The 25,273-nt window shown below is 44.5% G+C and overlaps 1 protein-coding gene and 1 long non-coding RNA gene across 4 annotated transcripts in view; one reads left to right on the top strand and one right to left on the bottom strand.

Moving 5' to 3' along the window:
• The window catches only part of pik3r3b (phosphoinositide-3-kinase, regulatory subunit 3b (gamma)), a 743,508-nt gene that overhangs the window by 230,960 nt on the left and 487,275 nt on the right, over positions 1 to 25,273 (bottom strand). The window lies entirely within an intron of this gene.
• Positions 1 to 25,273, top strand: part of LOC139268539 (uncharacterized) — a 137,292-nt gene that overhangs the window by 29,225 nt on the left and 82,794 nt on the right. The window contains exons 2-3 of one of the 3 annotated variants that reach the window (XR_011594050.1): positions 378 to 441; positions 14,835 to 15,177. This is a non-coding gene — a long non-coding RNA (uncharacterized lncRNA). The remainder of the gene's footprint in view (positions 1 to 377; positions 442 to 14,834; positions 15,178 to 25,273) is intronic. The other 2 variants (XR_011594049.1, XR_011594051.1) reach the window with 2 other exon arrangements.

Below are 25,273 nucleotides of genomic sequence, written 5' to 3' on the forward strand. Positions count from 1 at the left end.
GACTAATGAATCTCTGTGGGAGAACTGCTCCATGCATTTTTTGAATTCATGCTCATGATATGGGCATCGCTAGCACAGTGGCATTTATTGCCCATTCCTCGTTGCCCTTGAAAGCTGGTGGTGAGCCTTCTTCTTGAACCTCTGCGTCATGAAAGTACATCCACAGTGTTGTTAGGGAGGGACTTCCAGGATTTTGACCCAGTGACAATGAAGGAATGGCGATATATGTCGAAGTCAGGATGGTGTGAGACTTGGGGGTGATGGTTTTCCCATGCACCTCTTTAGAAACTAAAGGTGCCTAAAAATGTATATGGTTATGCGATTAAAACTGTGACGTGAAAAAATGCTGTGTTTAAACTCTGATGTTCGAATTGCAGATGAAAAGTCTCTTCGGACCAGATGGATACTTAGAAATGCTAATGTCTTGGTTTCCTGTGGATGGTATGGCTTTTTTGTACTATATATAATCTACCTGTTGCTAAGTGATTATCTGTTGTTTTTAAGTTAAGACTTGAGCCTTGTTTATGTATTTTATGTATAATGCTAAGGTAGGATTTGAAGTTAGCTTAACAGAACTGCTTGCGAAGATAATCGAAGGAAGTTTGGTAGGATTTAGCGTAAACACAGTTTGCTATGTCATAAAGGAGGTAACACTCTGTAGTGAACAGGTTTCTGGCTTTGGCCTCATGGGATCTAAAGGCAGGATAAGGACGAAAGAGATAAGATATGAATTTCAAAGAATGAACCCTGGGAAAGACATATGGCCAAAATGACATTTTTGACTCAAGAATCGAGATGAAGAACATAATACACCATTGGGTATTAAGGTTTTAGGGAAACCTCTATAGGTCAAAAGGTCCTGTCAATATCCCAGTTCAGGCCCGCCCTTAAAAATAGGTTAAATGTGACCTCTCGGAAGCTTGTCCTCAAGGACAGAAGAGAGAGAGAGGGAGAGGGAGAGAGAGAGAGAGAGAGAAAAGGAAACTCACAGACGGAAGAGAGAGAGAAGGAAGCTCTCGACGAAAGAAAGAGAATTGCTCACATGTGTCAACCGTCTGTCCGATCAGATTGGTATCAGCTACTGTCATGGTTATATGTTTTTGCTGTTAGCTAATGTGTTATATTCTGTCTTAAATTCTATGAAACACAATATACCCACCATATTGGTTTTCACTCGAACCTGATTATTTAAAGTGACCAGAGATAGCCGTAAAGAGGTTATTTCTAACAACCTGCTTCCCATGTCCTTCTAGAGGTTGCAGGTTTGGGAAGTGCTGATGAAGAAGTCGAGGTGAGTTGTTGCAGTGCATCCTACAGGTAGTACACACTGCAGCCACGGTACGCCGATGGTGGAAAGAGTGAATGTTTAAGCTGATGGATGGGGGTGCTGATCAAGCAGGTTGCTTTCACCCGATAAGTTAAGACCTTCTTGAGTGTTGTTGGAGCTGCACCCATCTAGGCAGTATTTCATCACGCTCTTAACTTGTCCCTTGTAGGTGGTAGAGAAGTTTCGGGAGTCAGGAGGTGAGCCACTCGCTGCAGAATACCCAGCCTCTGACTTGCTTAAGTAGACATGGTATTTTTGTGGATGGTTCAGTTAAGTTTCTGGTCAATTGTCAAACCCAGGATGTTGATGGTGAGGAATTCAGGAATGGTATTGTCAGTGATTGTCAATGGGAGGTGGCCACCTATGGTTCAAACTCCCAAGGCCCCACCACCCTGCTGGCCAAGAACGGGGAAACACTCATCAAGGACACTGAGGCAGTCAGGGCCCGCTGGAAGGAGCACTTCGAAGATCTCCTCAATTGAGAATCTGCCTTTGACTCGAGTGTTTTCAACTCCATCCCACAGCATGCGACCCACCACCTCCTCATTGAAATCCCAACATTGCAAGAGATAGGAAAAGTCAGAAGACAACTCAAGAACAACAAGGCTACGGGAGCGGATGGAATCCCTGCTGATGCGCTAAAGTATGATGGAGAGGTGCTGTTGGCATGGAAACATGACCTCATCTCTCTCATTTGGAGGGGGAGAGCATGCCGGGAGATCTCAGAGATGCAGTGATCGTGACCATCTTTAAAAAAGGGGACAAGTCCGACTGCGGCAACTACAGAGGAATCTCCCTATCAGCCACTGGGAAAGTTGTCACTAGAGTCATCCTCAACTGTCTTCTCCCTGTGGCCGAGGAGCTCGTCCTGGAGTCACAGTGTGGATTTCGTCCCCTACGGGGCACAACGGACATAATCTTTGTAGCGCGACAGCTGCAGGAAAAATTCAGGGAGCAGCGCCAGCCCTTATACATGGCCTTTGACACGGTCAACCGCGAGCATCTATGGAGCGTCCTTCTCCGTTTCGGATGTCTCCAAAAGTTCGTCACCATCCTCCGCCTGCTCCACAACGACATGCAGGCCGTGATCCTGACCAACAGATCCATTACAGACCCAATCCACATCCGGACCGGGGTCAAACAGGGCTGCGTCATCGCTCCAACCCTCTTCTCAATCTTCCTCGCTGCCATGCTCCACCTCACAGTCAACAAGCTCCCCGCTGGAGTGGAGCTAAACTACAGAACCAGTGGGAAGATGTTCAACCTTCGCTGCCTGCAGGCCAGGTCCAAGACCACCTCAATCTCTGTCGTCGAGCTACAGTACGCGGATGACGCCTGCGTCTGCGCACATTCAGAGCCTGAACTCCAGGATATAGTCGACGTATTTACTGAGGCATACGAAAGCATGGACCTTACGCTAAACATCCGTAAGACAAAAGTCCTCAACCAGCCTGTCCTTGTCGCACAGCACTGCCCCCCAGTCATCAAGATCCACAGCACGGCCCTGGATAACATGGACCATTTCCCATACCTCGGGAGCCTCTTAGCAACAAAAGCAGACATTGATGAGGAGATTCAACACTGCCTCCAGTGCGCCAGCGCAGACTTTGGCCGCCTGAGGAAGAGAGTGTTCGAAGACCAGGCCCTCAAATCTACCACCAAGCTTATGGTTTACAGGGCAGTAGTAATACCCGCCTTTCTGTATAGCTCAGAGTCATGGACCATGTACAGTAGACACCTCAAGTCGCTGGAGAAATACCATCAACGGTGCCTCCGCAAGATCCTACAAATCCCCTGGGAGGACAGATGTACCAACATTAGCATCCTCGACTGGGCCAATATCCCCAGCATTGAAGTACTGACCACACTTGATTAACTCTGCTGGGCAGGCCACATTGTCCGCATGCCAGACGCGAGACTCCCAAAGCAAGTGCTCTACTCGGAACTCCTTCATGGCAAACGAGCCAAAGGTAGACAGAGGAAACGTTACAAGGACACCCTCAAGGCCTCCCTGATAAAGTGCAGCATTTCCACTGATGCCTGGGAGTCCCTGGCCAAAGACAGCCCTGAGTGGAGGAAGTGCATCCGGGAGCGTGCTGAGCGCCTCAAGTTTCATCGCCGAGTGCATACAGAAAACAAAGGCACGCCGCGGAAGGAACGCGCGGCAAACCAGTCCCACCTTCCTTTACCCTCAATGACTATCTGTCCCACCTGTGGCAGGGACTGTGGCTCTCGTATTGGACTGTTCAGCCACCTAAGGACTCATTCTAAGAGTGGAAGCAAGTCTTTCTTGATTCCGAGGGACTGCCATTGATGATGATGTTGATGATGGTTATGCTCTGTCCTGTTGGACATACTCATTGCCTGACACTTGTGTGCATGAGTGTCACTTGCCACTTATCAACGCAAGCCTGGTTGTTGTTCAGGCCTTGCTGCATGCAGGCAAAGACTTCTTCATTGCCTGAGAAATTGCAAATAGAGCTGAACACTGTGTAATCATCAGCAAACATCCCCATTTCTGACCTTATGATGGAGTGAAGGTCATTGATGAAGCAGCTGAAGAAAGATGGGCCTAGGACGCTGTTCTGAGGAAAACCTGCAGTGATCTCCTGGAGATAATGGGCCTCCAAAAACCACAACCATCTTCCTTTGTGCTAGGTATGATACCAGCCACTGGAGAGTTTTCCTGCTGATCTCCATTGACTTCAGTGTTACTTGGGCTCCTTGGTGCCACACACAATCAAATGCTGCCTTCAAGACAAGGGCAGTCACTCTCACCTCACCTCTAGAATTCAGTTCTTTTGTTCATGTTTGGACCAAGGCTGTAATGAGGCCTGGAGCCTAGTGATCCTGGCGGAACCCAAACTGAGCGCCGGTGAGCTGGTTATTGGTGAGTAAGTGCTGCTTGATAGTATGGTTGACAACACCTACCATCACTTTGCTGATGATTGAGAGTAGGCTGATGGGATGGTAATTGGCCAGATTGGATTTGTCCTTTTTATGGACAGGACATACCTGGGCATAAGAATATAAGAAATAGGAGCAGGAGTAGGCCATTTGGCCCCTCGAGCCTGCTCCGCCATTTAATACGATCATGGCTGATCCAATCATGGACTCAGATCCACTTCCCTGCCCGCTCCCCAATTTTCCACATTGTTGGGTTGTTGGGTTGATGACAGTGTTGTAGCTATACTGGAACACATTAGCTAAGGGCACAGCTAGTTCTGGTGTCCTCAGCACTATAGCTGGATCTTGTCAGTGCTAGTTGCCTTTGCTGTGTGTAGTGCACAGGTCTTTCTTGATGTCAGCTCAAACTAGGCATCTATAAGGTGCTGTGGGCCATCAGCAGCAGAATAATTATATACCACCTCAATCTATAACCTCATGGCTTGGTGTATCTCTTACCCCTCCAACACCATGAAGCAGATGACCAATTCTAGTTCAATGAGGAGTACAGAAGAGCATACGAAGAGCAGCACAACCTGGTGAAGCCACAACACAGGGTTTATCATCTCTTTCACGACTATCAAACTCACCTGTTTCTTCGCTCAGATTTTCGAACTAATTCTTCTTTTTATTTCTCATCCAGCAGATTTTGAATATCCAGTATGCAAATGTAAATTTAAAACAAAATACCAGTCTATGGTCTACAAAATGAACAAATCACAGTGTTGTTTAAAGTTCAAATTATTCCTCTCTCCAAACTGTAACTGATGATAATGGCAATGAATTATTGGGATAGGGTTGGCATGAGATTCAGCCTTAGCTGGCTGTTAAACTCCTGGGCCTGGAGTTCTACTCGATTATACTGTTTTCAGTGTAATTCAGCTGAAATCGGCGTAACCGACGCAAAAGATTGCGGACCCTTAACCAATTTGCATTCAGTACAACTTGAGTTCCTGCGATCATTTGCACTAATTTTAAAAAACACTGCACTGGAAACAGACCCAACCACAAAACTGGTGAATTAATCACAACTGGGCATTTCCGCTAATTACAGTATCAGCTGTGGCTCAGTGGGTAGCATCCTCGCCTCTGAGTCAGAAAGTTGTGGGTTCAAGTCCCACTCCAGGGACTTGAGCACAAAAAAAAAATCTAGGCTGACACTCCAGTGCAGTGCTGAGGGAGCGCTGCACTGTCGGAGGGGCCGTCTTTCGGATGAGATGTTAAACCGAGGCCCCGTCTCCTCTCTCAGGTGGACGGAAAAGATCCCATGGCACTATTTTGAAGAAGAGCAGGGGATTTATCCCCGGTGTGCTGGCCAATATCTATCCCTCAATCAACATAACAAAAACAGGTTATCTAGTCATTATCACATTGCTGGGAGCTTGCTGTACACAAATTGGCCGCCGCGTTTCCCACATTCCAACAGTGACTACACTCAAAAAAAGTACTTCATTGGCTGTAAAGCGTTTTGAGATGTCCGGTGTTCATGAAAGGCGCTATATAAATGCAAGTCTTTCTTTTTTCTTCATTGCGCTCAATTGCAGGCCTTCAGTGAGGCTCCAAAAATTAAGCTGGAACTTTTAAGCGCAAGGACACTAAAAGGCACATTTTAAAAGCTTTTAAATGTGATTTTTGTTTTAATTTACTAAGAAACTGACTAATGTGCCCCAATATAACTAGAAAATAGTTTTACATACTTTTAAATGTGAATTTCAGTCAATTAAAATCAGATTACTCAGGAGGTGGAAGATTGACAGTGTGATTAAAAATGAGTATTTTTTGTGATAAACCTACTTTCAGCTGTTTTAATCGAAGTTCACCAAGTTACCACTTTATAGTGTTCAAAAGCACATTTTTTTTAAATTATGTTTTAAAACGGTGCGAATCGGCAATTGTGCCCAAAGTGGTAACTCTACCCCCTTGTGTATTATGACTGGTTTCTAAGAAACTGCCATTAAACCAAAACTAAACAAAAATGCTTCATTTTTGCCGCAATGGCATGTAACTGTATTCTGAGTAACCCCAATATTTTTGCCTTTATTATTTACTTGTTTGATTATTCCAAGCATACCTCGGTGTTCGGTGGTAACTGACTCCTTTGTAAAAGAAGACCATTAAAAACTGCAAAGCTGATTCCAACAACAACAAAACTTGTATTTATATAGCGCCTTTAATGTTGTACAATGTCCCAAGGCGCTTCTAAGGAGCAATAGCAAAAAAAATTCGACCGAGCCACATAAGGAGATATTAGGGCAGATGACCAAAAGCTTAGTCAAAGAGGTAGGTTTTAAAGAGCACCTTAAAGGAGGAAAGAGGCAGAGAGGCGGAGAGTTTTAGGGAAGTAATTCCAGAGATTAAGCCCTTTGCAGCTGAAGGCATGGCCGCCAATGGTGAATCGATTACAATCAGAGGCCAGAATTGGAGGGTTGTAGCACTGGAGGAATTTACAGAGATAGGGAGGGGCGAGGCCATGAAAAAAAGGATGAGAATTTTAAAATTAACTTGTTGCTTAACCAGGAGCCAATGTAGGTCAGCGAGCGTAGGTGTGATGGGTGAACGGGATTTGGTGCAAGTTAGGACATGGGCAGCAGAGTTTTAGATAACCTCAAGTGTACGGAAGGTAGAATGTGGGAGGCCAGCCAGGAGTGTGTAGGAATAGTCAAGTCTAGAGATAACAAAGGCATGATGAGGGTTTCAGAAGCAGATGAGCTGAAGCGGGGCGGAGTTGGGCAACTTTCTGGAGCTGGAAATAGGCGGTCTTAGCGTTGGCGTGGTTTTGTGGTCGAAAGCTCATTTCAGGGTCAAATATGACACCGAGGTTGCAAACAGCCTGGTTCAGCCTCAGACAGATGCGAGGGACAGGGTCAGGGACAGGGACAGAGGCTGTGGCTAGGGAATGGAGTTTGTGGCGGGGACCGAAAACAATGACTTCAGTCTTCCCAATATTTAGTTGGAGGAAATTTCTGCTCACCCAGTACTGAATATCAGACAAGCAGCCTGACAATTTAGAGACCATGGAGAGGTTGAGAGAAGTGGTGGTGAGGTAGAGCTCGGTGTCATCAGCGTACATGTGTAAACGGACTCTGTTTTTTCAGATGATGTCGCCAAGGGGCAACATGTAGATGAGAAATCGGTGGGGGCCAAGGATAGATCCTTGGGGGACACCAGAGGTAACGATGCGGGGGCGGGAAGAGAAGCCGTTCTAGGTGATTCTCTGGTTGTGATTAGATAGATAAGAATGGAGGCGAGTGCAATCCCACCCAGCTGGACGAGGGTGGAGAGATGTTGGAGAATGATAGAGTGGTCAACCGTGTCAAAGGTTGCAGACAGGTTGAGAAGAACGAGGAGGGATAGGTTACCTTTGTCACAGTCACATAGAATGTAATTTGTGACTTTGATGAGAGCCGTTTCAGTACTATGGCGGTGCGGAAGCTTGTTTGGAGGGATTCAAACATGGAGTTCCGGGAAAGATGGGCATGGATTTGGAAGGCGACAGCACGTTCAAGGACTTGAGAGGTTGGAGATGGGGTGGTAGTTTGCGAGGGCGGAAGGGATAAGGGTTGGTTTTTTGAGGAGAGGAGTGATGACGGCAGATTTGAGGGAGAGGGCATAATACACCTGAGGAGAGAGAACCGTTAAAAATATCAGCTAACATGGGAGCCAGGAAGGGAGGTTGTGTGCCCAGCAGTTTAATGGGAAAAGGGTCGAGGGAGTAGGAAGTGGGTGTCATGGATAAGATGAGCTCGGAGAGGGCATGAGGGGAGATAAAAGAGAAACTAGATACGAGGTCCGGGCAAAGGCAGGGGGAAACGTAGATAAAGTTTGGCCCGATGGGCTAGGGGAAGGAAGGGAAGAGGCAGAGGCAGCTGATCAGATGGTCTCCATCTTTGTGAGAAGGAAGATCATGAGCTCTTCGCATTTGTTGCTGGAGGTGTGGGTGGAGATTGGGGAGAGGGGTTTAAGAAGACAGTTTGCAGTAGGGAAAAGAAGCTGGGAGTTATCTTTACATTCCAGGATAGTGTCAGACATGTTGCAGTAATTCAGAACCATCATCACATATCTTTAGGTGTTGCTTCACACTGGTCAGAAGCGATAAGACAATAGATTATGGGCTCAAAATTGGGTTTTGTACGCCGCCTGTTACCGTGCGCGGGAGGCAGCTAATGGGCGGCTAATGCCTACCGTCGTTGGTAAGCGGTGTCGACGCCTCACCCTAGATTCAGTCGGCTCTTTGGCAGAGGCGCCAAGAGGCAACGCTGTGGCGGACGCCACCCACTTGGTGACGTCATCCAGCGTACAACGTCTCTTTGGCACCTCTGTCACAACATTTACTTTGAATGGCTGCCGTACAGCCAGCTGCAGATCTCGGGCAGAATCACCTCGAAAGTAAGGTAAATGTTTTTCTTTTTTTATTTCTGCATGGTTTCATTAATTTTAAGAGTGGGGAAGTTTGTGTGAGGATCAGAGAAGTTTTAGTTATATTTTTCTTTTCTAGCATGGCGGCAGCCTCCCGTTAGGAAATTCAGTCGGCCACCTGAGCTGCTGGCCAAGGATGAGTGTGCAACATCACATTTTAGCGCACGCTGCTCTCTCTCCTTTGGGCGTAAAAACTGAATTTAAGACTTTGAGGCTGCGCCTAATGCCTGCCGCTAAAATCAGCATTCAAGCGGTGACACCGCCTCAAAAACGGGGTTGAAATTTGTTTTCGAATGCCACCCGTTACCACCGGACAGGGGCGGCTAACAGGTGGCTAAGTGCTTAGCATCGGCGACCCAGTTCCTCGGATGTCGAAAACTTTAGTTGTGCGGTGGGGGCAGCACCAAGATGTACCGCCTGCGTGCTCTGCCGCCATCACCTGGTGACGTCATTGAGCGTGCAACACCACCTTGCCGTCGCGGCTGCAAGATTCAGTAAGTACGGTGACTTTACCAGCAGGCGTCCGTAGAGCCTGTAAAAGCTGGCAGGACATCGGGGATCCTGGGGCAGTAGCGTCCAAGGATCAAGGTAAGTGCTGATGGTTACTTTTTTGCATGTATGTATTAATGGGACTAGTGGGGAAGTGTGGCCGAGGGAAAGTGTTCGAAACTTTTTTGTTTTCATTTTTTTCATCTCGCCTGCCGTCGGGAAATTCGGTCGGTCTCCTTTCATGCCGCTCCGTTAGCGCCCAAGGATGAGTGTGCAATGCCACTTTTAGCGCTGCTCTCTCATCTCTGGACGCCAAAACTGAATTTTGCAGTTTGAGGCGGCATCTACCGCCTGCCGTTAAAATCAGCACTCAGCCAGTGTCACCGCCTCAAAAACAGCAGGACCGAATTTCAACCCATATATTTTTTTCTTGAGGTGGGGATTTTTTTGTAGTTTGATTCCCCCTCACCCCAAGAAAGCTCCCTCCAAAGCTGGGCAGTTGCAAAATAGTTACAGGACAGATTTCTTATTCACAAATATTATTGCTAACTCATTTCAATCATAAATATTCAACTTATAGTAAACAATTGCTGTCCAACTATGAAAGACACTGTAGCTAGCCTATTCCCGTTCTCACCCAAAGTCTGAACCATTGCATTTTCCAGCGGCATCGCTGTATCGTAACCAGGAGCAGGAGTCCCTGCAATAATTTTCCCCTCTCCAAAGCTAATTGTAACATTCCAGTTGCCGCCCTCCGAGATCAGCCCACTTGGCATAGATAGGGAATCACCTGGGGCCTTCTCCTTCATATAACTTGGCGTTACACTAGCTGGTGTTTATAACTATTAAGCCATCAGAACAGTTGGAGACATTTCTTCTTAACAATCCTAAATTAAACTGTTTCAGTCAAACGCAATAGTTAACTTACAAGGAAGAAATGCAATTCTTCTCCCCATTAAAAATTATCTGCTATACCAATCTTGACAGTAATTGAGAAGCTTTCCTGACTGAGTAACCCAAACAATAATATTTCTGTGAAAAAAACATTGTTAAACCCAGCAAATGCAGACTTCACAATGCAAATGTGACTGCAATTGGTATGATTTTAAAACTTTTAAAGAATAGTGTTACAGACCACTGAAACTGTGTAAAATTGAGAAGGGAAAAGGTCATCAAATACCTCAAACCCAGAAGATTAATCAGCATTAATTAACCCCGAGTGACACCTTGAGGTCTTTTACGAAGTAATTCCCCCCATAATATCTATTAACAAGTTACAGAATTCCTGCACGATCAACAAACCTTATGGGATTCCTGCACAGATCATTAAATGCAACTCCCCAAAATGAAGACAGGCACTGTGTTTGCAAAACCAAAGCTGAATTTTCAGCAATGGTATTAACTGGTGATAAAGTGAACTTAACACAGATTATATGGCAAACACCCAGGAAGTCAAAATGAAAAGTGTAATCACTGAAGTAACTGAGAGAAACACTATGTTTAGCCTTTTTAAACCCACATTGACTTTATTGCTTGTCGAAAAACAGACTTCACAAAACAGCTGCAAGACTTTGCTGATTATAAGGAACAATGCGACTGGATGGATGAACTCAGCTGTCATTTTACAACCAACAATATTAGATATAGATTTGATCATGGACTGTGCATGTGTTTTGGGATAAGAGAGATAAAAAGGGTCTCAGGAGGTCTTGGACAGGAACTTAATGATGGATTGGATGGCTTTTGCTTATTTCTATTACATATTGTTGCAAAAATCCCAATCAATAGAGTAAAGATAAAAGTAATGTTTGGCGTATGTAACACTGTGACTGATGCAACATAAGAACATAAGAACATAAGAAATAGGAGCAGGAGTAGGCCATACGGCCCCTCGAGTCTGCTCCACCATTTAATACGATCATGGCTGATCCAATCATAGACTCGGTCCGCTCTCCAAAACCCCTTATTCCCTTATCATTTAAGAAACTGTCTATTTCTGTCTTAAATTTATTCAATGTCCCAGCTTCCACTGCTCTCTGAGGCAGCGAATTCCACAGATCCACAACCCTCCGAGAAGAAATTTCTCCTCATCTCAGTTTTAAATGGGCGGCCCCTTATTCTAAGATTATGCCCCCTATCAGTGGAAACATCCTCTCTGCATCCACCTTGTCAAGCCCCTTCATAATCTTATACATTTCGATAAGATCACCTCTCATTCTTCTGAACTCCAATGAGTAGAGGCCCAACCTACTCAACCTTTCCTCATAAGTCAACCCCCTCATCTCCGGAATCAACCTAGTGAACCTTCTCTGAACTGCCTCCAAAGCAAGTATATCCTTTCATAAATATGGAAACCAAAACTGCATGCAGTATTCCAGATGTGGCCTCACCAATACCCTGAACAACTGTAGCAAGACTTCCCTGCTTTTATACTCCATCCCCTTTGCAATAAAGGCCAAGATTCCATTGGCCTTCTTGATCACTTGCTGTACCTGCATACTAACGTTTTGTGTTTCATGCACAAGTACCCCCAGGTCCCGCTGTACTGCAGCACTTTGCAATCTTTCTCCATTTAGCTAATAACCTGCTCTTTGATTTTTTTCTGCCAAAGTGCATGACCTCACACTTTCCATCTGACAAGTAACAATAAGAACCAACTAGTATAGTGACACTCACTAACAATACACCTCCTGTTATAAGAACATAAGAAATAGGAGCAGGAGTAGGCCATTCGGCTCCTCGAGCCTGCTCTGCCATTCAATGAGATCATGGCTGATTGGATCTTGGCCTCAACTCCACTTCTCTGCCTATTCCCCATAACACTTGACTCTCCTATAGTTCAAGAATCTGTCTATCTCAGCCTTGAATAGTGACTAACTTTGCCTTTCTTTTTAGGATTAAACTTGTATAAAGCAGATAGTTATTTCTGGAATAAAAGTATCACACCTACATTTAATCTTACTACCTCAGAATCTGGCTTAATACATAGAAGAACCTTAAATGGTGTGAAACAGGTATGGGATCCGAGTTACCAAGTTTTTACCAGAATATTTGGGCATCACATGGACATTTTTTCTCAGCAGAAGAGGGGCGTGAGCCATCATTGCCTCTATTAGCCATAACTGGTTTGGTTTTCAGATGAGGGCTGAGTTGAATTGAGGAAAACTGAGATGAATGGATTGTCCAAGACTTTCTTGTTTACAATCAAGTTAACATAGGCTTGAGACTCAAATGTGTGTGCAGTGAATAGCATAGACTACGGTTGGAGCAAGAAGGATGGGAATGTTTTATGAAAAATTCACAATTTCAAATCCAGGGCACGCAATGTAAATAATTTCAATTCAACTTGATAATCTCAAAAAATAATTCTTAAGTAAATATGACGTAACTTGGCAAAGTAAAAATTTGCCTATCATGAAAGAAATGGATAATCAACAGTATTTTTATAAACAAGTGATTGGCTGCAAGTCAAACTCTCTTCTATTTTATTTTATCAATCGCTTGGAAATTCTACTATTGTATCCACCAAGTCAATTTGAATTGTTCTGTTAGTGAATAACAGCCATTTGTTTCACAGGCTTGCAACAGGGAAACAGAAATATCACCCCTCACATGAAACTGAGCTAGTTTGGTCCCTCTAAACACACTGGCCCTGAAATTGCAGCCACTCCGGGTACATACAATGTGCACCCGCAGAGGTCCTGCAAGTTCCGGGTTTCGGGTTGCGAAGCACATGCACCTGAGCCTGGTACTTGCGATCTGTTAAAATGCTTTTGACAGATCCAACGCATCCCCGGGAGAAGGGCCTTCGTGGGCAGAGGTTTGGGCTATTTGCCCAGCGAATGTCCTTCAAACTTTTATGCCTGGTAAAAGCAAGCGTAAGGTCTGCTTTTACCAATGTAAGAGTTTTAATAGATATAAAAAATAAATGTTATTACTTATTTTTATTTTAAAAACACTGTCAATGAAGGTAAGTTTATTTTTAACCCTATTAAAACATTTTTTTTAATTTTCAAAAAAATACATTTTTCTCTAACACATTTAATTTAATGCAATTTATATTCATTTTTTAAAATGATATTTTATTTGATTTTAGGAGCTCAGAGCTCCCTTTACTATGAATGAGAATATTACATTGTGATTGGTGGTCTAGGCCCACATGATCCCAGGATGCACATCTAGGAATAAGCGGGCCTTTGTGCTGGGCTGCACATCTAGGCCTCAGAGCGCAAGTGTTCCTTCCTCCAAGACCCCGGGTACTTTCGTTACAAAAATTTTGGTCTGAGGCATCCGCCCCGCGGTAAGCCTCCGACCGCAATTTCTGGCCGACTGTGATCATGTCAGTAAAATGCACAATCCCGGAGAAACTTTACGTAAAAGTATAGTAATGCCTGTTCACACATGCAATAGGAACACTAAAGCAATAGAGAGTCACTAATTCAATCCTAGCATGCCACAATTGCAGTCAATCTTACATAGTAACCGGTTATTTTAAGGGTTAACCCTTCCCGTTTCCTCCCAAAGCCAATTAAATAAATTAATATGGTTGATTGCAGATAAATGCAACCTGGTGCATGCTTTAATTTCTATGTACCTAATTACTTACCATTCACAACCACTACACAAAATTTACAATCTTGGCCGAACGTTTGGGACTATGAGACTCCTTATCTCCCTTGGTTTTTTCTCCCTTCTATAATCTACAAGCTTTTAAAACTGTAATTTGGTGTGTTAACCACTATATCTTAATTACCCTCATTTTCTCTAGTAGTCTTTTAAACCTTGGTACTGTTCCATACTATGGGCATCGGCCTTTTGCTTAGGCGTCACAATGAAAGAAAAAGCACAATTCTGATCTAATTATACATTTTCTTCCAGATTGATCATACTCTCAACACTTAATAATTCTGGACACTGCAGATGTATTTTGTCATTTCACTTGCAAAAGAAATTGAAGGATAGAATCTACGGGGTAGAAATTGGCTCTCATTGTGCCTGGGCGGAAATCACGTCTGACATCATAATAGCCTTGGATGAGCTGTCTCTGGAGCCTGATTGGCTTCTGCAGCTCACGAGCAGTGTGCAGTGAAGCCTGGGGCCCAATTTCGGGTCTGTGGCCTCCGCCGCCTATTTCTGGCCCAAAGATGAATTTCCACCCCCAATATACTCCATTTGGCACCTGAATGGTTCGCATATCCTCACTGAGCTCAATAATTCACAATATGGAGAATTGTGGGTGATAACCCATGTCCTAACATTTTTTTGGCACAGTATATTGGAGGTCCATTATGCAATGATATTTAGTTTACTGCCACTGATTGTTCCTAAGAATTTTGTGATGGTGTAAGATAGATTCAGTTGCCTCCTAAACAAATGGAGTATCTTAGTTGAACAGAAGTAAAAATAGAAGGGAGTGGTTCAATGGAGTGTAATACTTGCTTGCGTCTGTTCGATATTGTCCATTTTTTTGAACTAGCTTGCTGGGGCTTTCTGCAGAGGCCTATTAAAAAAACAGCTGTATGCTACCGAACTCTAAGTACCCTACCCAAATATATGAAACCAGCAATTTCTTATGAAATACTAGATAGATATAGATATGATCTTCAAGCAAATGGACTCGTAGCTTAATCACAGTATACCTGTTTGTTTCTAACAGGAAAGCTTAATAATAGAGAGAAATACTTGGCCTGCCAGCTTTCCATTCTCTGCGGACTGATATGATCTATCCCTCGTGATGCTCTTGAAACGAGTGAATTTCCATGAATACAAACAGTGTGCCAACCGCATCCTATGAGGAATACAGATCCAAAACGTGTACCACAGTGTGGAGACAACAAGACCCACACTGGTTTCTCATCGTGATTTCCTCCACCACCCAATCTCAATTGATGTGCTGCAGCAGAACAGAGGCCCACGACAAAGAGGTCAATACTCAATCAACCAAAGGTAGGATATCTACATGGCCCAGATCCAGGATTGTGAAGTTTGATGCATTTAAGGTTAGTTATCACGTATGAGAATCAGGCATATGACTTAGCCAACTGACTTCTTTAGAACTGCCCATATGCACAAAACATTTTATGAATGAGTCTTTGGCTTAAACGCCTTTGCTCATGTCTATTATTTCCTCTGTTCATGGACAGTTGAACAGTTTTATTGTTTTAAACTTTTTTTGGAGGGCAGGCCAATCCTGTATGACAAATGGAAGGCCATTGTATTTCTATACGCTGTGTGTGTAATGTTATAGAATCCCTAGATTCAGGACTACAATAGCATTTCTTGTACCAATTGTTGATCGGTTTTCTACCTCATTAAATCCAATTTTCTGTTTTCTAATTGCTCAATTTCTACGTTTCTTATATTTTCTATTCACCTGTAATATTACGCAAAACAATTTCTCTCAAAATTCAATTTTCTCTGCACAATCTACCAAGAAAGGTAATACGTATCTCGCTCCAGTAAAAAATAAATTCTGTGAGGCACAGTCATGACAACTCCTCACCCATTCCGTTACAAACAATTCTATTTAAAATTCATCATAAAATAGACACAAAGGCGGTGAAATTCATTAGCGCCCCATTTGGGGGCGATAACAGTTGGGAGGCGTGAAACTCACCCCTCTCAAAAAAATTCAGGATCTCGCCCCTGGAAGGAAGTAGAGCACTAAATCAAGCACTCCACTTCCTTCTTGGAGCGCGACTGTGGCGGATGTCGCGGCAACGCTGCACAGTGCGTCCGAGGGGCCTTCCCTCACTTAAACGGAAGGGCCCATGCTGCACACTCTGCGAATGAAAAAGGGACTTACCTGGACCATCATGGAGCGGGGCTGCCGTGCAATCAGCCAAGCACACAAGCAGAGTGCCGGGCTGAGCAATCGCAGCCAGGATCCCCGAAGAAAATAGAGCAGCAGCAGGAAAACCTTGGTAAGTATTTTTGGTAATTTCCATCGGCCACCTCGCCTTTAATTGTTGCCCCGGCAGCGGCAGGCCATCCGAGACGTGCCTCCTGCAGCTGTTGGTGCTTTCGCCCGGCGCTGCTGTAGGGGGCAAAAATGAATTTCGGGGCCGGGGTACCAACGGGGCAATGCACACGGCGATGACGTCATGACGTCTGGGCTCGGGAGATAAGGACGCAATGCCGTAGCGCCACTGCTAAACTCCTGCCTAATATGTCAGGAGTTGTTGCCAGCGCCGTGCCCGGATGGTAAGACACTTGCATCCCGTTAGCACCCATCCGCTATGGGAGGCGCAAATGCACTCAGTTTCTAGCCCAAAGAATTCACAAAAAATCATAAATTTAGAATCATAGAAGTTTACAGCATGGAAGGAGGCCATTTTGGCCCATCGTGTCTGCGCTGGCCAACAAGAGGCTATTCAACCTAATCCCACTTTCCAACTCAAGGTTCATAACCCTGCAGGTTACGGCACTTAAGTTGCTCATCCGAGTACTTTTTAAATGTGGTGAGGGTTTCTGCCTCTACCACCCTTTCAGACAGTGAGTTCCAGACCCCACAACCCTCTGCATAAAGAAATTTCTCCTCAAATCCCCTCTAAACCTTCTAGCAATTACTTTAAATTTATGTCATCTGGTTGTTGACCCATCTGCTAAGGAAAATAGGCCCTTTCTATCCACTATATCTAGGCCTCTCATAATTTTATATACCTCAATGAGGTCTCCCCTCAGCCTCCTCTGTTGCAAGGAAAACAAATTCAGCCTGGTCTAATCTGTCCTCATAGCTTAGATTATCCACTCCTGCAACATCGTCATAAATCTCCTCTGTACCCCCTCCAGTGCAATCATGTCCTTCCTGTAATGCGGTGACCAGAACTGAACGCAGTACTCCAGCTGTGGCCTAACCAGTGTTTTATACAGTTCAAGCATAACCTCCCTGCTCTTATATTCTATGCCTCGGCTAAAAAAGGCAAGCATTTCGTATGCCTTCTTAACCACCTTATCTACCTGGCCTGCAATTTTTAGGAATCTGTGGACATGCACTCCAAGGTCCCTTTGTTACTCTACACTTCTCAATATCCTACCATTTAATGTGTATTCCCTTTCTTTGTTAGCCCTCCCAAAATGCATTACCTCACACTTCTCTGGATTAAATTCCATTTGCCACTGTTCTGCCCACCTGACCAGTTGATTGATATCTCCCTGCAGTCCGCAGCTTTCTTCTTCATTATCAACCACACAGCCAATTTTAGTGTCATCACACTGATCATCATTGCGGGAGTGGGGGGGGGGGGAGGGGCGGGGGGTTACTGTATGTGTCACCATTTACTGCAACTCACTCAGTATCACTTAATCTCATCTGTAAACTTCTTAATCATACACCCTACATTCTATGTAGACTCTTTTCCCACCCCAGACTATACAGCAGTCGCTGTAGTCCCTGTGCCATGCCCCTATGTTCAGCTCTCTGCTTCCTAGCCCATCCATGTTTTACACTTTATCGCCCATTCCCAGGCCTACTTGTTTGCTCCAGTCACTTTTTGGCCCCCTGTGCTCTCCACTTCTTGTCCAATCATTCTGTTCCAACCAATCTCTGTTCTCTGTTCACCCAGTCACTCTCCAACCCACTATGTTCTCTATTCCTGTATCAACTCCTTACCCCTCCCAGAAGAACAACAGATAATAAACTCAATGCAAAAAAATATTTCAGAGGAGTGAGTTACGCCATCACCAGTTGAGCATTATATGTGCAGGCCTCAGGAACGATCTAAATGGTGGAAGAAAGGCACCAACATCCTTAAAGGGTTAAATTGCTGGACAAAAGACAGACATAAATCTCCAACAAATCCTAATGTTTCTATAGAAACACATTTAGTTTATATAAAATTCAACCCTTTCCAAACTGCCTTAATAAAACTGGCCAGGATTACTGATAAGCACTTTAAGCAGCCTTCAAAGCCTCCCTCCCTTTGCTCTGCGCAATGGGCTATTTTTCAGGTTTGTTTGAACTGAGTTCTTCAAGAATAAAAATGCTTCTTCAATATGTACATCTCTGTGCATTTCCCAGGCTTCCTATTAATTTTAGCATAATCTTAATGCATATATTCGGCCTGTAATCTTAGGCCCCATTGTGTGTTGTTGCATGCTGTGAATGAAATGAATAATTTATTGTTTTAATGATAAAGAGGGAATCATAACATGTACTTGAAAATCCCAAATACTGAAATAAACTCATTTTATTTACTAAAATAATTAGTCTTTTTAATTTTAGAAAAAATATAACATTGCTTCATGGAATAACTGGTAATATTTAGAAACCAGGACTGAAATCACAGTAACCAATTCTTTGCACAAACAGACATAAGGTAAGATATTAAAGTTTAGGCTTAACCATTTAAAGCTATGAATTGCACACTTGTTAGTAACTACATTGGAGCATATTACTAGTACCAATGCATGGTAGACCCCATGGTGCAAGCTATTTTTACTTCCAAAAATTAATTTAAAGATGCGTTGCAATGTAACCTCTGGTGAAAACTGAACTCCATTATACTGACACTTTACACTGAAATTGAAATGCATTTCCAAGTATGGAATGAGCCACACACATCAGGAAGGTCCCCTAGTTAGCCGAGTTGGCTGATTTCAGAGAGTAGGGATGCATACAATGGACCTAATTACCCTTGAGTTAGGGAGGGGATAAAAATCAGACAGCACACTAAAATATCTACCACATCACTAGCTGCTGACTCCATCCTCAAAATCTGAACTTCCATAACCAAGAAGTTACCCTCTGTTTCCAGGGTATCAATGAGCCATCTTTCTGAAAGTAGCATCTTATATTTTACAGAAAAAGCTCCAGTTTTGCTTCCTTCTTTCATGAATCTATGCAGTGAAATAATGGTCATGATTCAGAATGGTTGGTCAGGCTGCTACTGTTGGAGTCCATTATTAAAGAAGCAGTAGCAGGACATTTGGAAAAGCAAAATTCAGTCAGGCAGAGTCAGCATGGATTTATGAAGGGGAAGTCATGTTTGACAAATTTGCTGGAATTCTTTGAGGATGTAATGAACAGGGTGGATAAAGGGGAACCAGTGGATGTGGTGTATTTGGACTTTCAGAAGGCATTTGACATGGTGCCACATAAAAGGTTACTGCACAAGATAAAAGATCACGGGGTTGGGGTTAATATATTAGCATAGATAGAGGATTGGCTAACTAACAGAAAACAGAGAGTCAGGATAAATGGTTTATTCTCTGGTTGGCAATCAGTAACTAGTGGGGTGCCGCAGGGATCAGTGCTGGGGCCCCAACTATTTACAATCTATATTAACGACTTGGATGAAGGGACCGAGTGTAACATAGCCAAGTTTGCTGATGATACAATGATGGGAGGAAAAGCAGTGTGTGAGGAGGACACACAATCTGCAAAAGGACATAGACAGGCTAAGTGAGTGGGCAAAAATTTGGCAGATGGAGTATAATGTCGGAGGTGTGAGGTCATGCACTTTGGCAGAAAAAAAATCAAAGAGCAAGTGATTATTTAAATGGAGAAAATTTGCAAAGTGCTGCAGCACAGCGGGACCTGGGGGTACTTGTGCATGAAACACAAAAAGTTAGTATGCAGGTACAGCAAGTGATCAAGAAGGCCAATGGAATCTTGGCTTTTATTGCAAAGGGGACGGAGTATAAAAGCAAGGAAGTCTTGCTACAGTTATACAGGGTATTGGTGAGGCCACAGCTGGAATACTGCGTGCAGTTTTGGTTTCCATATTTACGAAAGGATATACTTACTTTGGAGTCAGTTCAGAGAAGATTCACTAGGAAATGAGGGAGTTGATTTACGAGGAAAGGTTGAGTAGGTTGGGCCTCTACTCATTGGAATTCAGAAGAATAAGAGATGATCTTATCAAAACTATAAGATTATGAGTGGGCTTGACAGGGTGGATGCAGAGAGGATGTTTCCACTGATGGGGGAGACTAGAACTAGAGGGCATTATCTTAGAATAAGGGGCCGCCCATTTAATACTGAGATGAGAAGAAATTTCTTCTCTCAGAGGGTTGTAAATCTGTGGAATTCGCTGTCTCAGAGAGCTGTGGAAGTTGGGACATTGAATAAATTTAAGACAGTGATAGACAGTTTCTTAATCGATAAGGGGATTAGGGGAGCGGGCAGAGAAGTGGACCTGAGTCCATGATCAGATCAGCCATGATCGTATTAAATACGGAGCAGGCTCGAGGGGCCATATGGCCTACTCCTGCTCCTATTTCTTATGTTCTTATGTTACCTTGCTCAAGTGGCCATTTGTCATATGTGAGCTGACAGAGTGGCTCTGCGCAACAGGCTATTCAACTGGGGACACAATGCAGTCATGCACAATTCTGTCCTCCTCCAGGGTGTGTGCGCACATACATTTTTCAGATAGCCGTTAGGCTGATCCTTTTCACTCTCCTAATCCAGAGACCATGTTCAGCACCTCTGCTGCCCTGGTTCCTTTACCGCAGACAAGGACTCAAACCCGAGACCTTTCTGAAGTGTATGACTTAGTTCTACAGTGGGCTGTGCATTTAACAACTGAGCTATTGGCGAGATTCAACAAAGTTTGTACAAAAACAAATTATCTATCACGCATGACTAATTATCCATCTATAATATATTAAAAATCATTTATATAGCGCACACCTGTTGTTACATTTTAACCTATCCTCTGACTCATCATACGTAACACCGTGGGAGATCTCTAATGTTATACAAAGCACAGAAAGGTCTTCAAAAGAAATATTTTGAGTGCCTTTTAACCCAACTCCTTGATTCTTGCTGGAATCTGGTAGTTGAACTAATTTCTTTACCAGCTGCCTTTCTTTATAAATGTATATGTATGGGAGACTTGTTTGTCTGTCATGCTGACTGTTGTACAGTGACACAAGTTGGTAACCTCAGTTCATGCTGTTCCACATGACAGCATCTTTCATCACAGGAGCCAAAGTCGATCCTGCTCCTACCCTACAATTTGTTGATGGAACCTCAGATGCCACAAAAATAATAACCCCCCCTCTCTAGTGACATCTTGTAAACAGTAGACATGATTGTATTATTGTCAGCGCTGGCATTCATCACTGCTCTCTCACTCTGGAACAAAGAATCTATCAGACGGTAAGGCTATCCAAGCTACAGTACTGCAAGTGAACAGGATGCATTATGACGAAGGTAAATGTACTAAGGGATGGGGCAATCCTACATCTCTGTTGTGTTTCCTTATTTTCTCTCACTAAGGACCAAAGAAGAGCTGAGCTGCACCTCACCGGAGACTCCCCCCAGGATGATTACATGGTAATTTGAGTGTGTGTGGGGGAGGGAATGGGGAAAAGACATGGGAAAATCTGTCTTAGCAGATACTGAAGCCTAACTGCAGCCTGAGATCATTGAGTGTGGGTATGAAGACAACAGAACCTCTGTCTGTATCCGACCAAGAAATATTTCTTTACGAGCTCTATAGTCACAGCACCAGCTGTAAAACTAGATAATGCAACCTGTACAACTCAATACCTTTTAAAAAATAAATCAGATATCATTAGTTGTCAAGTAAACCAGTTCTGATTCAGGACTACTGAGCAGTCAGACAGTAAATCCTTGACTGAATAATGCCAATTTCTGAGGCACTACTGTCTCAAACACGATCACGTGCAATGTATATTAAAATGTAACTTTAAAATTTATTCTGAAGAAATGAATGGTTAAAGAAAGAAAAAATAAATACTTGCAAAGACTTTAAAGAAAGTCTCAACAGTCTTTAGCAAAAGATTTCCCCTCTCTTATTTCCATGAGCACATTTTAAGAATGGGAGTAAGACACAATCCAGGTACAAATGGACATAAAAGTCGATTAGTGCTGAGTATCTTACTCCCTTGTTTACTCGCAGGAGAGTAAATAATGAAGAGGGGAAAATATACCTATCATCCCTTTGGGTCTTGAAGAAAAGCTTGTCTGTACAAGGAGATCTCACTGTTCCTGCCCTCTTACCTTTCTGTTCAAACACACTACCACAGCTTCTTGGTATCTGCTCCTAATTGCATGGGTTTATCTTTGCTGACAACAGTTTCTTTCAACGGGCAAACAATGGAGCAAGCAACATAGATGGGCCAGACACTTTCACACCTGGTAAATGTGCTGCTCAAATAACATACCAAAAAGACATGTTTCACCGCTCAAATGTTGTTAGAAACTGCTATTTCAGCCTCAGCATAAAGGTCAGCCAGTTTACACTGACAAGCTTTATCCTAGGCTGTACCCACAACACTACATAATGGGATTTTAGGCTTTCCCGATTTCGAGGCGCTAATCGTGGCAGGGCTGTCCCAATACCGCCTAAAAAACGTTTGCGCCTTCGACTGGAAATTTCGTCAAAAAATGAGGATCCACGATCAGGGGCGTTAAATCAGGTGTTACACAACGGACTTTGAGTGCCCGAGCCGAAAATTGCAGTGTTAAAAGGGGTGGCCATTTTGCACATGCGCAGTCACGTTTAGTTTTCCCGAGCGCAGACGTTATTTCAGGACGCGGTAGCTTCCTCCGCGCATGTTCAGATGACACGCCCGACTTCTGGTATTTCTGGCAGAGATGGAGCAGCAGGAGGGCAGGCAGCGTGCCAGGTGTTTTTCAACGGAGGCTGCTGAGGCCGTAATGCATGCAGTGGCGAGGAGGTGGCCATCACTCCATCTGACTGGGGAAGGGAGACCGCTGCCAACAATTTTCAAATGGATGTGGCGTGAAATTGCCCAGGAGGGGTCTGCGGCAGACACGGTTTCCAGAACTGGCACCCAATGCCGCAAAAAGTTCAACAACCTTATCTGGGTCATCAGGGTGAGTACCCTTCACATTTATGTATACCTGCTATCCTTCCAACATGCATGTCAGACACTATGTGAAGTCTTTCATATATCTGCCCATTTTCAAAGTCTTACAGCCTGTGGTGTGAGTTTCACAATGCATCAGAAAGCTGACTTCTCCAGCCATTGCCTCTTAATTATGGATGCACATACCCTCTTGTTCCCTAAACATTGAGAACCTTCCTCGCAATACACTCCCACTGCTGATATGGGTTTCCTAAAGATCACCTGCAGCCCCTATGCTACCTCCCTCTCATCTCCAACCAATCGCTCACAAAGCTCGTGCAACATCCACACAGATTGAAGTGAAGACATTTGCACATAAACACAGTCTCAGCGGTTGAACTATGATATGCATATGTGGCACAAGAGAAGGTGGACCCTTTCTGAACCCTTCCTATGTTTCTCATTGCAGGCGAAGCGCTCACACAACAGGCGTGAGCAGCGCCGGACAGGCGGGGGTCCGTCTCAGCTCCTCGATTGAACAGATGTGGAGGAACGGTGTCTGCCCTCATTGGAGCACCAGCTCGGACAGCTGCCGGGGGCAATTCTGAGCCCACTTCGGGTAGTGAGGGTATGTAAATGGATTGCGCACCTGATGTGACTTCATTGAGGTGTTTTATGAAGTGGCATGGGGCCTTCACATGTACATGTGCAATGTCACCTTCCTGCTATCACTCTGCCCCATACCCTGCTGCTAACCACACGTCTGTTATTTTCGGTTTGCAGAAGAACAGCCACAATTGTGACAGGCGTCCAGGGAGCCATCGACGTGTGGCCATGGGGGAGATGATGAGGCGTGTGAGGAGACTGTTATGCCTGAGCCACAGAGCCCACCAGTTTCCCCATCTGGCCAAAGCACATCTGGGTACGAGTCCGATTTCCCTGGCTTTGAGTTGTCAGAGCCTCCTGGCCCCAGTCGCCTACAGCAATGTGCAGCGAGAGGGGACTCTCAGAGGCCAGCTCTCCGGAGGGTCAGTCGGCAAAGTAGGTCTGCTCAACGACAGGCAGACATGGAACTGGACTTGGTGGAAATGTCCAGAGAAAACACAGACATGCAGCGTTGGGTCGGATCCCAGAGAGCATCGACAGGCTTTCTGTGACTGTTGCGGAGGCAGTGTCACACATTGTCGGTGAAACTCAGGACTCCAGTGAGGCCATCATTGTCCACTCACAGAGGCAGGTGGCTTCCAGCATCGACAGTGGCATTCCAGAGTGTGTGGCGTGTGCCATTGCTCACGTTGCAGCATTGATCGAATCGCAGGCACAAGTTACGCTGCAGCTTGGTGATGTGATGCAGTCGATGACTGGTGCCATCCTCTCTGTGTTCCCCACTGTCCAACGGGGAAGGGACGGTGCTGAAGGAGGCCAGCAAGTTGTGGAGATACATCGTGCTCCGGATGTTGAGGCCCAGCCCCATCGGAGTCTCAGTGGCTCCCAGGAAATGGAAGGTGCTATCCTTCCTCAGGATGACAGCATTCCAGTTCCCATTACTGACTCTCCAATCATTCATCCTACACAGAAACACCAGAGCTACCAGTGGCTGCTCATCCATCAAATTAAAAACGCCGCCAATACCGTCTGCTTCACCCTGGGACCACCGTTTTTTCAGACGTTTCCTGGGGCAGAAGTTAACTGAGGCATAAGGGCCGAATTTTCCGGCCGGGATATGCTAGCGCAGCATTGCACGGCGATTGATGTCATTATCTCAGTCAAACTGGAGGGTGGGGTGGTAAGTTTTTGCGACGCCGCAAATCAGGAGCCTAATTTACCAACCGGGCGCTAAAACCTGGACGCCTGGTGTTACGCCCAGAAACAACATTTACCGCCCCTCCAGGGTGCAAACAGAGGCATAAAAGAGTGGAAAATCTAGCGCAATGTCTGTCACACAAACAGCATTAAAGTCTTTTGGTGTAACGGCTCCGAATAACATAATTTCCAGGAAATATTTTGTGAATTTTCCGAACTGCCGTGTATCTCAAACAATCCTGATTCAGACCAACCATGATTGGAAATGCTCCAAAGATGACCACACACATGGTTTGAATGTGCCTGCAAAGGATCTCAACTCAAAATCTTAACCTGTCATCTCTCTTTTCGAATGCTTGAATATATAATAATGTGGAAAATCTATATAATAGGATGGTTCTCTCAGACTGGTCCTGAATGGGATCTGAGATGGGAGATAATGAACCAAGCAAGGAAACTGATTCTAGATAGGTGGCGCAGTGGGTAGCACATTCGCCCGAGTCAAAA

This window comes from Pristiophorus japonicus, chromosome 8 (assembly GCF_044704955.1).
Source record: "Pristiophorus japonicus isolate sPriJap1 chromosome 8, sPriJap1.hap1, whole genome shotgun sequence".
Taxonomy (NCBI): Eukaryota; Metazoa; Chordata; class Chondrichthyes; family Pristiophoridae; genus Pristiophorus; species Pristiophorus japonicus.